The following is a 9421-nucleotide window of genomic DNA, read 5'->3' on the forward strand; positions in this document are numbered from 1 at the left end:
CTATTGCTAAAATAATATAGAGAACGAGTGAGCTAATTAAGAAAACGATTATTAATGTGTGGTCGTGGAAGTGGAGGAGTTCTTCTATTACTGGAGATGCTGCGTCTTGGAATCCTAATTGTGAAGGGTGTGCCATTATAAGATTTGTGGGGTTTTAACCCACAGTTTTACCTTGACAAGGTAATGTGTTACTATTATACTAAAATCTTGAAGAAAGTGACAGAGTGGTGATGTGATTGGCTTGAAACCAATATATGGGGGTTCAATTCCTTCCTTTCTTGTATTAATACATAGGACGTTGGATTTGAACAAATGGTGGTTCTTCAAAGGTATGATTAGGTGGTGGACAGCCGTGAAGTCATTCTACATTTGTATGTGGTAAATCAATAGTTAATACTTCACGTTTTGAGGCGAATGCTTCTCATAAAATGTATAGGAGTATAATTACGGCAACTAGGGAAATTATTGAGCCGATGGATGATACAACATTTCAGAGGGTATAAGCATCTGGATAATCTGAGTAGCGACGTGGTATTCCGGCTAAACCAAGAAAATGTTGTGGGAAAAATGTTAGGTTTACTCCAATAAATATTACTAGAAATTGTATTTTAGTTCAGGTTGAATTGAGTGTATACCCGGAAATTAGGGGGAATCAGTGAATGAATCCTGCTATAATTGCAAATACCGCTCCTATTGATAGGACGTAATGAAAGTGTGCTACAACATAGTATGTATCATGTAAAACAATATCAAGTGATGAATTAGCTAGAACAATTCCTGTTAAACCACCAATAGTAAATAGGAAGATAAATCCTAATGCTCATAGAAGGGGTGTTTCTCATTTAATAGATCCTCCATGGAGTGTTGCTAATCAGCTAAATACTTTAACTCCAGTGGGAATGGCAATGATTATGGTGGCTGAAGTAAAGTAGGCACGGGTATCAACGTCTATTCCAGCGGTAAATATATGATGGGCTCATACAATAAAACCAAGTAGTCCAATTGCTATTATTGCTCAAACTATTCCTATATAACCGAATGGTTCTTTTTTTCCGGAATAGTAAGCGACTACGTGTGAGATTATACCAAATCCTGGTAAAATTAAGATGTAAACTTCTGGGTGGCCAAAAAATCAGAATAGATGTTGATATAAGATTGGATCACCACCTCCTGCTGGATCAAAAAAGGTTGTATTAAGATTTCGGTCTGTTAATAATATAGTAATACCTGCTGCTAAGACTGGTAAAGATAAGAGTAATAGAATTGTGGTTACAAGTAATGATCATACGAAAAGGGGTGTTTGGTATTGTGTAATTGATGGGGATTTTATATTAATAATTGTGGTAATAAAATTAATGGATGCTAAGATAGATGAAATTCCAGCTAAATGTAATGAGAAAATTGTTAAATCAACTGATGCTCCTGCATGGGCGAGATTACCAGCAAGAGGGGGATAAACTGTTCAGCCGGTGCCAGCGCCGGCTTCTACTCCTGCAGAAGCTAGTAGTAATAAAAAGGATGGGGGAAGTAATCAGAAACTTATATTATTTAATCGTGGAAAAGCTATGTCTGGGGCTCCAATTATTAGTGGGGTTAATCAGTTGCCAAATCCACCAATTATAATTGGTATAACCATAAAAAAGATTATAACAAAGGCATGAGCAGTAACAATTACATTATAGATTTGATCATCACCCAGTAAAGTACCTGGTTGGCTCAATTCGGTTCGAATTAATAGGCTCAAACCAGTTCCCACTATTCCTGCTCAAGCACCGAAGATCAAGTATAGGGTGCCAATATCTTTATGATTTGTAGAGAATAATCAGCGATTAATTGCCACAGGTAAGATGGCCGAGTTTAAAGCAGCGGATTGTAGCTCCGTAGAGAGAGGTATAAATCCTCTTCTTATCAGAATAGTCTTGTAGTATAAATGTTTACAGACGATTGCAAATCGTGAAAAGGAGAGAGATCTCCCGGGGCTTCTCCCGCCTTTGCCCCTTACGGCGGGAGAAGCTGGATAGATGTTCGTAGGATTGAACGCTTAGCTGTTAACTAAGAATTTATAGGATCGAGGCCTGTCTATCTAGTAAGGTTTTAGCTTAATTAAAGTGTCTGGGTTGCATTCAGAAGATGTGAGATAAAGTCTTGCAAATCTTAAATCAGAAGTTAAGAGGGTTTCACTTTTATTTAAAGCTTTGAAGGCTTTTGGTTTTGTTAACCTAAACTTCTTATTATAGGGTTAGTATAAATATTATGGGGGTTAATGGTAGAAGTATAATTGATATTATTGTGGATAAAGTTAGTAATGTGTTTGGTTTGGATGTAGGTGATTGTCATGTTGATGTTGATAAAGTTAGGTTGGGGGAGATGGTTAATGTGATTATATAACATAATCGTAAGTAGAAGAATAGGCTTAATAATGTTGCTAAAGTTATGATAGTGGTTGTAAATATTATGTTTTGTTTAGTTAATTCTTCAATAATTAATCATTTTGGTATAAAGCCGGATAGGGGAGGTAATCCTCCTAATGATAGGAGAGAGGTAAGGAAAATTGGTGTGATTAGTTGTGTTTTTATTCCAGATGGTGCGATGGATTCAATTTTTGTGGAGTTAATATATATTAATATTAAGAATATGGAGGAGGTTATAATCAAATAGATAATTAGATTTAATATTATGAGGTTAGGTATGTAGTGTAAAATAGATATTATCCATCCTAGATGTGCGATTGATGAATAGGCTAGGATTTTTCGTAGTTGTGTTTGGTTTAGTCCTCCTCATCCTCCTACAACGATTGATGTTAATCCAAGAATTGTTAATAAATGTGGGTTGAGTGTTTGGTGTAATTGAAATAGGATTGCTAATGGTGCAAGTTTTTGTCATGTTGCTAGAATTATACCTGTTGGTAAATTAATTCCTTGTATTACTTCTGGTAGTCAGAAGTGTATTGGTGCTAGTCCTAGTTTTAGGGCTAGGGCTAATGTAATAAATATTGTTGTTGTTTGGTTTGTTATTTGGGTTAGTTCTCATTGTCCAGTCAGTCATGCATTGATGGTTCCTCCAAATAGGAGTATTGCAGAGGCTGTGGCTTGTGTGATGAAGTATTTGGTGGAGGCTTCTACTGCTCGTGGGTGGTGTTTATAAATTATTAATGGAATGATGGCTATGGTATTAATTTCAAGGCCTATTCAGATTAATAATCAATTTGTTATTGTGAATGTTATTAGGGTTCCTATGATTAGGCTAAGGATAAGGATTAGTAGGATAAATGGATTCATTAGTAGAGGAAGGATTTTAACCAACATGGTTGGGGTATGGGCCCAAAAGCTTATTTAGCTGACTTTACTTAGTGGATAGTATAATGAAGTACTTAGGGTTTTGATCTCTAAGGTATAGGTTCAAGTCCTATTTCTCTAGGAAGGGGAATGATTTTAACATTCATGATTTACTCTATCAAAGTAACCCTTTAGTTCAGGCACTCTTCCTTTTGTTTATGTTAGTGGTGGTAGGCTTGCTATGGCGATTGGAAATGAAATATGTCATATGATAAGTGCTAGTGTTAATGGTAAAAAATTTTTTCATACTAAATGTATGAGTTGGTCATATCGAAATCGTGGATATGAGGCTCGGATTCATAGAAAAAGAATGGTTAATAGGGCTGTCTTGATTATTAGGCTGAAGGTGGTAAGTTCTGGTATTATTATATTATATGATGTTCCTATAAATAGGATAATTGATAATGTATTTATTATTAAAATGTTTGAGTATTCTGCTAGGAAGAATAAGGCGAATGGTCCTGCAGCGTATTCAATGTTGAAGCCTGAGACTAGTTCTGATTCACCTTCAGTAAGGTCGAAAGGAGCTCGGTTAGTTTCTGCTAATGTTGAGATATATCATATTATGGCTAATGGTCAGGTTGGTAGAATTAATCAGGTACTTTCTTGAGTTAAATTAAATGTATGTAGGGTAAAGCCTCCTGTTATGATAATAAGGGACAGTAGAATTAGGCCTAATGTGATTTCATATGAGATGGTTTGTGCTACAGCGCGTAGTGCTCCTATTAGAGCATATTTTGAGTTTGAAGCTCAGCCTGAGGCTAGGATTGTATATACTGTTAGGCTTGAGATTGCTAGGATAAATAATAAACCTAAATTGATGTTTATGATTGCGTGTGGTATTGGTAATGGTATTCATATTAAAAGGGCAAGTGTTAGTGCTATGGTTGGGGCTAGTAGGAAGAGTGTTTGTGAGGAGAAAGATGGTATAATTGGTTCTTTTGTAAATAATTTTAGGCCGTCTGCAATGGGTTGTAAAATGCCATAAGGTCCAATGATGTTAGGTCCTTTACGTAGTTGTATATAGCCTAATACTTTTCGTTCTAGTAGTGTTAAGAAGGCTGTAGCTAAAAGTACTGGGATAATGTATATTAATGGATTAATAATGTGGATAAATACGTAGTTTAACATAGTTAGGAAGAGGATTTGAACCTCTGGATGAAGGAGCTTAGGTCCTTTGCAATTACCAGTCTCTGCCACCCTAACTAATCATTATTTTTGATTAATATATAATCTTTATTACTTATTTGAGTTTTTTTCAATAAGTGGAAGGGAAGCATGCTTTAAGCATTGGCTTCATTTTCTCGGTCCTTTCGTACTGGGGAAAATATTATTATAGATAGAAACTGACCTGGATTGCTCCGGTCTGAACTCAGATCACGTAGGACTATTAATCGTTGAACAAACGAACCCTTAATAGCGGTTGCACCATTAGGATGTCCTGATCCAACATCGAGGTCGTAAACCTTTTCGTCGATATGGACTCTTAGAAAAGATTGCGCTGTTATCCCTAGGGTAACTTGGTTCATTGATCAAGAATAGGTCTTGGGTCATGTGTCGTCAGATGTTCTGTAAATTAGAATGGTAATTCTATTTTTTAAGTATTGAATACTTAATCGATTAGGGGGTTTTTTTGTACCCCTTGGTCGCCCCAACCAAAAATGTTAAATTATATTAAGTTATTTATTAAGTCCATGGATATTAGTGGGTTACTTATTAATTTAATTATTTTAAGCTCCATAGGGTCTTCTCGTCTTATAGTTATATCCTCGCTTCTGCACGTGGAGATTAATTTCATTGATTGGAAAATAGAGACAGATAAACTCTCGTTATGCCTTTCATACGGGTCTTCAATTAAAAGACAAGTGATTACGCTACCTTTGCACGGTCAGGGTACCGCGGCCGTTAAATGTTTCACAGGGCAGGCGGGACCTCTTATATTTATAACACAAGAGGCGATGTTTTTGGTAAACAGGCGGAGTTAGGTGTTTGCCGAGTTCCTTTATTTTCTTTTAATCTTTCCTATATAACACACCGGTGTAGGATTAACGTTTATTTTATAATATGAATTTCTAGTTATTTATTAATTTTATAATTACCTCTAGTTGGTGGCGGTTAATTACCAGTGATTTAATTCTGTCTGGTGTACACTAGTGTTAGGAGAGGTTTAATTCCTCTTATTACTCATTTTAGCATAATTTCTTTTATTGAATATAAAATAACCCAATATTATTAAGGGGATTTAGATTAATTATCAGTATTTTATTTTGTTAATAGTTTGGAGCTGTGACGCTTGCTTGACAGGTGGCTGCTTTTAGGCCCACTGATTTAATTTAAATTTTATTAATGTGATCTTTATTCTCCTAATAAAGTTGTTTCTTTGTTCAAAAGAGGTGTACCTCTTTTAAATAACTATTAATTATTACATTAGGTCTTTTAAGATTTTTCTTATATGATTTAATGAATAGTTAATGCAGAACTAAGGTTCTTTTTTTGGGTAACCAGCTATCACTAAACTCGGTAGGTTTGTTGCCTCTACTTGGGAGTCTTCCCACTCTTTTGCAACAGAGAAGGGTTTGCACTATTTGCTGCTCCGAAGTAGCTCGTATAGTTTCGGGAGGATAAACTAAAAGTCTTTTTGCCTATTTATTCTGGCTAAATCATGATGCGAAAGGTACAAGGTTTAATCTTTACTTTTTATTACTTTAAGATTATTTCATTTCTCTTTCAACTTTCCCTTGCGGTACTTTTTCTATGGCTCTAATTTTTGGTTCTATCGCCTATACTGAAAAGATTTAAAATGTTTTAGTTAAAGGTTAGAAGTTTTAGTTTAATATTTAAATATTGTTAAAGTTTTAATGGTGAATAGGCTAGTTTTAAGGTTCAAAATAGCTCGGATTGCACGAGTATCTTCTCGGTGTAAGGGAGATGCTTTGATTTTTAGCTATATTTTGGTTATTCCAAGTGCACTTTCCAGTACACTTACCATGTTACGACTTGCCTCCTCTTATATTTTTTCTTTTTTTATTTAAGTTTAGATTTAAGTTTGAGGAGAGTGACGGGCGGTGTGTGCACTCTTCAGAGCCGTCTTCAGGATAATGTGCTTATTTATCTTTACTGCTAAATCCACCTTATTAAGTATTTTTCATTTATTGTCCGTTTTTTCTTTATAGAAAATGTAGCCCATTTCTTTCCACTCCATTCGCTACACCTCGACCTGACGTATTGAATATATTATTCATTTTGCTTACTGTTGTTCCTTCATAGGGTGAGCTGATGACGGCGGTATATAGGCGGTAAAGGCAAGGAGTGGTGAGGTTTAACGTGGATTATCGGTTATAGAACAGGCTCCTCTAGGTGGATCTGAAGAACCGCCAAGTCCTTTGGGTTTTAAGCTAGCGCTTATAGTTCTCAGGCGAATAGGTTAGTAAATACTTATTTATTTATAATTAAACATAGTAGGGTATCTAATCCTAGTTTGGGTTTTAATTGTCGTGAGGTCAAAGTATCAAATTTGTTAAAGTCACTTTCGTTGATGATTTTTTTTATTTATAAGTGCGTATAACAGCTTTATTAAAGTCTTAACTTTAGAATGAATTGAGAATTTTTAATCACCCTTTACGCCGTAAAGTATTAATATGGGTTACTCGTATAACCGCGGTGGCTGGCACGAGATTTACCAACCCTTATAACTGTAACTAATTCAAGCTTTCGCTTATTATATAATATTTATTACTGCTGAGTACCCTTGGGGGTGTGGCTGAGCGAGGTGTCATGGGCTATGATACAATATATGTGCCTGATACCAGCATCTAAACAAATAATAGTCTGTTTAGGGCGTATTCACTGGATTGCTGAAACTTGCATGTATAAATTGAGTTAAAATTAATACTGAGTCTAGGACCAAAACTGCAGTGCTTGTGAAAGTTTTTAAAATTTTATCTTAGCATCTTCAGTGCCATGCTTTAAAATTAAGCTACACTAGCATGCATGTGTAACACTATATACAATGACGCATTTTACACTTTGTCATTAAACCCAAAAGTATACATCGGCCCTCGTTTTAGGGGTTTTTCGAGGATAACCATGTATATTGGGGGGAGGGGGGGTTTTTCCAAAAAAATGTTTTATTCTTTTTTTTTTTTTTCGTTTTCGTTTCTAAGACCAGGGGCACCTATATAATATATTTATGTCCAATAAATCTTTCCATGTGGTAAAGAAATGAATGCTCTTAACATTAATTAAAAATTATATGATGAATTAATATGATTATTAATAATAATTCTTTCTTAAATTCATGTTGATTTATTCATCCTAAATATCTCATATAATTATAATTATTGTCCTATGATGTACATTCTTAGTTTACTTGACAATCATTAACCATGAATTAATAAGTAATGGTTAAATCATGATATGTCGAGGATAACACAAGTTTAATTGAGTGAGTCGTTACCAACCCTCGAGGGTTTGTTATTGCTTCATTCCCCCCAAAAAAGACTGGGAGGGCTAGAAATCTTGAGACGATTAAGAGTAGAATGACAATTAAGGGAACTAGTGGAGATGGAGTCCTGATACGACAAGAGAGTAATACCTTACAAGGGTGCCAAATGCCAATATTTGAGCAATTATAGGGGATTAATCTATTACCGTACCACAAACCGTGCAAAGGTATCTATATTAGGGTATTGTTGATTTCTTACCAACCCTCATTAAACGTTGGTTAAATACTGATTATATTAGTTAAAATAGTATGTATTAATCTAATGGTAAATAGTATAATGAGGTAATTGTGATAAATTTAAGTAATGAAATATTGGAAAATCATAATTATGAGGTCTAAGGTTATTATGTAATGAAGATGGGGAAAATCTGTTAATGATTATTAAACATAGTATGTAATGAAGATGGGGAAAATCTATTAATGATTATTAAGCATAGTATGTATATATGTCTAATTTCATAATGTGTGATCTGACTGGAAAATGGAAAATTTGTGTTTTGGCTGTAATCATACTGATATATTGTAGTATTAGCAGTAATATTAGGGCCCAATGAGTCGGTCTTGTTTTGGTTGGGGTTTTGTTGTTTAGGTTTCTTTTAAAACCGATAATGTTTTGAAGTCTATTATTGATGGGTGCTTATTTTATAGTTTGTTTTGAGTTTTATAGTTCTTTACTATGAGATATGTTTTGAATAATGGGTAGTGTTTTATTAAAGGTTAGGATTTACTTCTCTTCCCCCGACACTCTAAATATTAGGGTAAGATTTTAATAAGATATTACGTTTTTTCAGGGGGTATTTTAATTAAAATTTTGGCTTTGGGTGTCAAGGATAGGAGTTTAAATCTTTTCCCCCTGAAAAAGGTTATTAGATGGTCGTGGGGGGTGACGTAAATCATCAATTGGTACGAGTTTTTCCGTATCAATTGATGATGTTTTGTATTAATGAAGTTTTAGGTGTGTTATTATAATAAATTGAGAGTAGGTCTGTTTTTGGTTTAATATTAGTCTTTGTGTTAGGTATTTGGACGGTTATAATTTGTTTTTCATTCGGTAATGTGTAATAGTTAGGAATGGGATGAAGAATAGTATAGGTGAGAACAATTTTAATATGTGGTTATTCGGTTGGTTGTCCTATGAGAAAAGGAATTATACTGATATGTTATAGTATTAGTAGTAATGGTGGGTTTAATGGGTTGATCTTGTTTTGGTTGGGTTTTAAAGGTTTGGTTGTTTAGGTTTCTTTTAAAAACCGATATAAATGTTTTGAAGTCTATTATTGATGGGTGCTTATTTTATAGTTTGTTTTGAGTTTATAGTTCTTTACTATGAGATATGTTTTGAATAATGGGTAGTGTTTTATTAAAGGTTAGGATTTACTTCTCTTCCCCCGACACTCTAAATATTAGGGTAAGATTTTAATAAGATATTACGTTTTTTCAGGGGGTATTTTAATTAAGATTTTGGTTTTGGATAGGAGTTTGGATCTTTTTTCCCTTGAAAAAAGGTTATTAGATGGTCGTGGGGGGTGACGTAAATCATCAATTGGTACGAGTTTTTCCGTATCAATTGATGATGTTTTGT

General features: G+C 34.4%; 1 pseudogene; it reads right to left on the reverse strand.

Moving 5' to 3' along the window:
* Nucleotides 1-207: 207 nt before the first annotated feature.
* On the reverse strand, nucleotides 208-3278 carry LOC138751002 (NADH-ubiquinone oxidoreductase chain 2-like; annotated as a pseudogene).
* Nucleotides 3279-9421: the final 6143 nt, after the last annotated feature.

This window comes from Narcine bancroftii, unplaced genomic scaffold (assembly GCF_036971445.1).
Source record: "Narcine bancroftii isolate sNarBan1 unplaced genomic scaffold, sNarBan1.hap1 Scaffold_57, whole genome shotgun sequence".
Classification (NCBI taxonomy): Eukaryota; Metazoa; Chordata; class Chondrichthyes; order Torpediniformes; family Narcinidae; genus Narcine; species Narcine bancroftii.